The sequence below is a fragment of the Brassica napus genome, chromosome A5 (assembly GCF_020379485.1).
Source record: "Brassica napus cultivar Da-Ae chromosome A5, Da-Ae, whole genome shotgun sequence".
NCBI classification, from domain to species: domain Eukaryota; kingdom Viridiplantae; phylum Streptophyta; class Magnoliopsida; order Brassicales; family Brassicaceae; genus Brassica; species Brassica napus.
In genome coordinates this window covers 10,536,187-10,541,400 of record NC_063438.1, presented here as the reverse complement: position 1 = coordinate 10,541,400, position 5,214 = coordinate 10,536,187, and the positions used below count along the sequence as shown (strand labels likewise).

The following is a 5,214-nucleotide window of genomic DNA, read 5'->3' as shown; positions in this document are numbered from 1 at the left end:
ATAATAGTTATATTTTAAGAGATTAAAAACCAAAAGAAAATTTAAAACCGAACCGATATCCAAATTAAACAGATTTAATGTATTTTTATTAAAAATAACAAAACTAATAATCACATCTCGCGCAATCCGTAGATTATTACCTAGTCGATTATTAATGAACGAACACTCGTAAACCAACCACACTAAATGTTCCCTATAAGTACATTATACATCCATTAAGCTATTGGTACAAAAAAATGATAGGCTCATACTATAATTTCAGTTTCTATCTTCCTATCGCTCTTCTTCTCTTCTCCTATGCAAAGTTATTAAGCACTTCTGCATCTCTAACACCGGACCTGTGCGATCCAGATGAAAGAGTTTTGCTTCTCAAGCTGAAGGCTGAGTTCAAAATTTGGAAGTCTGGTGAGTTTAACGACTACTTTGGTGACTCTGTGACAATTTATGATGACACGGTGGTGAACGTTAAGTCTTACCCAAAGACCAAATCATGGGGGAATAGCACGGAGTGTTGTAGTTGGAAAGGTGTCACATGCCATACAAAGTCAGGAAAGGTAATTGGTCTCGATCTAAGTTGCAGCTATCTTTATGGCCGTCTCGAACCGAATTCCAGTTTGTTTAGACTGATACATCTCAAAACTTTGAACCTTGCTTGCAATAATTTCACTTTTTCTCCAATCCCTCATAAGTTCAACAATCTCATGTTGCTAGAAACACTAAATCTCTCTGGATCTTCATTGAAAGGTCCAATACCAACAGAAATTCTCCAACTCACCAATTTGGTGTCTCTCGATCTTTCTTCTTTTTCCTATATTTCTTATCTTTTACCTCCTCCAAGTTGGCTGTTCATTGAAAACCCACCATATTTTCTCCATCTACTTGCTAGTAACCTTAAGAACCTTAGAGCCTTGGATATGAGCTTTGTAAACATATCTTCAAAAATCCCCCACGAGTTTTCAAAGATGCAATCTCTGAGATGGCTACATCTTCAGAACTGCTACCTGGATGGAGAATTTCCAAGCAGTATTTTTCTGATACCAAACTTACAGTCCATTATCCTGAGTCACAACCCAAATCTGAGAGGCAAACTTCCTGTTTTTCGTAGAAACAACTCTATGAAAGTCATGGAGTTTTTTATGACATCTTTCTCAAGTGTCATACCTGATTCCATCGGCAACCTTAAACATTTAGTTTCTTTGACACTTGATTCGTCCAAACTACTCAGGCTCTCTCTTTAACTGGTGAAATCCCATCTTCCATTGGCAATCTAAAACAGTTGATCACGTTTGAGGTTGCCAATAATCACCTCACCGGAAACATTCCATCTGCAATCTTCAACTTAACCAAACTACTCAGGCTCTCTCTCGATTCAAACCACTTCATAGGTTCCCTCTCACCTAACATTGGGCAACTCTCCGAACTGGTAGCCGTTGTTGCCCATGATAATCTTTTTACTGGAGCAGTTCCTTCATCCTTGTTCCAAATCTCTTCATTGGAAGAAATTGATTTGGAGAATAACCAACTCAGTGATCTGGTTGGATTCGAGAATTTTTCTCTGTTATCCAATTTAGAATATCTCTACCTTGGGTCTAACAATTTCAGAGACAATAGTCCAGTTGACTTAAATGTCTTCTCTTCTCTCAAGAAGCTAGTACGGCTAGATCTTTCGGGCATCCCTCTTTCAACATCAAACATCACTTCAGATTCTGATTTTTCATCAAATTTCGAGTTTTTGTTCTTGTCAAGCTGCAACATCACTGAGTTTCCTGATTTCATAAGAGACCAGAGAAATCTAATGTCTATATACCTTTCCAACAACAACATCAAAGGTCAAGTACCAGACTGGTTATGGAGATTACAAGAGCTGCGATATCTGGATCTTCATAACAATGGTCTCATCGGAAGTCTTCCTCACATGTGCATGCATGCCAAGCATTTAAGGGTCATTGACGTCAGCCACAACCTATTGGAGGGAAAGCTTCTTCCATCTCTAACCAGTTGTTCTCGTCTGGAAGTTCTTAACTTGGAGAGTAATGCTATCAACGACACATTCCCGTTCCACTTGAATTCCTTGCAGAGCCTAGAAGTTCTTGTCCTCCGATCCAACAAGTTTCATGGCATGTTGCATCACTCCAATGGGGGGGCTTGGTTCGGGTTTCCTGCCTTGAAAATCATTGATGTATCACATAACGATTTCCACGGTACCTTACCATCTGATTACTTCCTCAACTGGACTGCAATATCCACGAATGAAGATAATTCTACGCAACCGGAATACATCGAGGTTCTCTTCAACTACGTTTCTGTTATGTTGATGAGTAAAGGAGTATCAATGGCAATGGAACGTGTCCTCACAATCTACACAATCATTGATTTTTCTGGAAACAGAATCCATGGACAAGTTCCTGAATCCATTGGACTCTTGCAGGGACTCTATGTTCTCAATCTGTCAAGAAATGCTTTCACAGGACACATCCCATCTTCTTTGGCAAACCTTACTGCACTGGAATCACTGGACCTATCCCAAAACAAGCTTTCTGGTGAGATCCCTCCACAGCTAGGGGACCTCTCGTCTCTTGAGTGGATCAACGTTTCACATAACCAGCTCGTAGGTTCAATACCACAAGGTACACAGTTCCAGCGACAAAACTGCTCTTCCTATGAGGGAAACCCTGGACTTTATGGTCCTTCCCTTAAGCCTGTTTGTGGAGATCCAACATCGCCAGAAACTGAACCACCAGTGCCCGAAGAAGAAGACGAAGACGAAGAAGTGGAAAGGTTGAGTTGGGTAGCAGCAGGGTTCGGCTTTGCACCTGGAATTATAATTGGAGTAACCATCGGATACATCCTGAGGAATCTTGCCAGAAGAAGGCACTGAAGCACTCGTTAGCTTCATCCATCTCATTGCTGTTCTGTTCAATAAAATTATTGCATTTTAGTATCATGGTATTTTTGTTGTATTGCAAGGACACTAGTGATATATAAAACTTTTATCTATAATATTTGAATTAGCAAAACAAGAATCATGTCTACACCTCTCCCTAACTTGGTCAGAGCTTGGCTCAGCCGCCACTAGAGCCCAACTGTTATGACACACACAAGAAACAGAACAAGAGCCCCCCAAGATTTCAAAGGCCCCGGAGAAATCAGCTGATACGCTTGGGCCAAAGGAAGAATCAGATACTGCTGACGTGGCTAGTCCTTTAAAGGCAAGATATGAAGGGAAGGAAGGAGCAAAGAGTCGAATGGAGAAAGAGTCTTTGGCAGTTATGATAGTTGAATAAATACTCTGTATTGTGGTTGGAGAAGACTATCGAAGATCAGAAGTGAGTGAGACGAGAGTCTTGAGGCGATCTCTTAGGAGATTCGTATGCGAGTAACGATGTATTCATGTGTGAGGATCATCGTTATCTCTTGAGGCTTAGATAATCTGTAATCGACATTGTTACGAGGTTTACAAGTAATCGATAAGTTCACCAGCTCAAACTTATCATCAGCACTAAGCAGAACCTACTGAGCATAAAAGAACCCTAAAACAATGAAGAAATATTTAATAGGCAATTGAAATTAGAAACTCGAAACCTTTGGATTTCAAAACAAAACACTGAGAGTCTGAGACTCTGACCCTAAACGATTAGCAATAGGATGATTACTACGCTAATATATTTAATAAGAAAAAACAAATGCTCAAACGTCTTGTGGTCACGTCAGATGTGCCTTTTGCGTGTCCTCAGTTCGAAATCTGCTGTGGTATTTTTATCACTTGTTTAATTGCATGGTATTCGAACCCAGGTTAGCAGTGTAAGCGATTATAAACTTACCGTTGTGCTAGAAAGAACATGTTTTCAGCAATGGAAAAACATGTTATACTTCATCAATTTTAAATAAACTTACCATGTTTTTCTAATTATTTACGATCAATTAACTATTTATATAATCTTATATGGATTATGTTTTATAATTTTACTGTCAAAAAATTGTTAATGAAATTTGAATTCAGCAACTTATTCTCAAACGAAAAGAGTTATGGATTGATGGATTCTTCATGATTCTTTATGTTTATAATAAATATGTTCAAAACAAATTATATAATTTCTAAAAGAGAAAAAGACTAAAGATAGCACCAAAACCAAGTTTCTGTTTCCAAACTAGCACTCAACGCTCAAAATCACAAAAATAGGTTTAGAGTTAAGGGGTGGGGTTTTGGAATTAGGGTTTAAAATTTTATAAAATAAAAAATAAATACTAAAAAATTAAAAATAAAAATAAAATTTAAAAAACAATTCCAAAAAGTATTTTTGAATTATAAAAAGAAAATTTGAAAAAAAATTAAAAAAATTTCAAAAAAAAAAATTTCAAAAAAAATTATAAAAAATTTTGAATCTGAAACTATAAAAAAAATTTCTTTTATTTATTTTTGGTTTGTTTATTTAATTTTAAATCAAGGGTATTAGGGATATTTTACTCTTTAATGAATGTCATTTTTGTGACTTTCTCCTTCTAGTTCCATTTTTGAGACAAAAACTCTAAAGGTGCTATTATTGACAATTGCCCTTTCTATAAATGTGTACAAAATTCCTTCTGAATTTTAATGAAAAACTAGGATAAGACATGCGCCTTGCGCAGAGTAAATATATATGTAAATTATTTAAGAAATATCGTACGAAAAAAAATTATATTATTGATCAAATTAATATATTTGGCCCTTAAAAAAATTCAAAAACTTTTTTGTTAATTACATAATTTGTTTACTAATGAACTGATCTCATTTTTAAAAATATTTTAGGTCAAAAAATTATTTATCGCATAAAAACCTAACATTTAGGTCGAAGAATCTCATGCCTACTATTTGGTTACAATGAAACTATGTCAACTCGGTTTTATATCATGATTTAGCAATTTAAAAGTTACTTATGGTTATGAGAAATTTACGTTCACGTGCCAATCCTATTTATCTTTGATATTTTTCTCCTTTTTGTGTCATTTTAGTTATTGCTCGATATAAATATTGATTTTTGAGTTTATTTTCATTTCTTTCTTTTATTATGGCATGGGATTTAGAAAATGTTTAAGATTCAAAATTATTAAAGAGATACATAATTAGGTTAAGATCTGCGTCTTGTGCAGAATAAATACTTATTTTATATTTTTCTGCATAATACGAAATAATAAAATAATAATTATATATTAAATAACTAAGAAATCAGTTACTAT

General features: G+C 35.4%; 1 pseudogene; it reads left to right on the top strand.

The window, feature by feature from the left end:
- Window positions 1-236: 236 nt before the first annotated feature.
- Window positions 237-2,878, top strand: LOC125608566 (annotated as a pseudogene).
- Window positions 2,879-5,214: the final 2,336 nt, after the last annotated feature.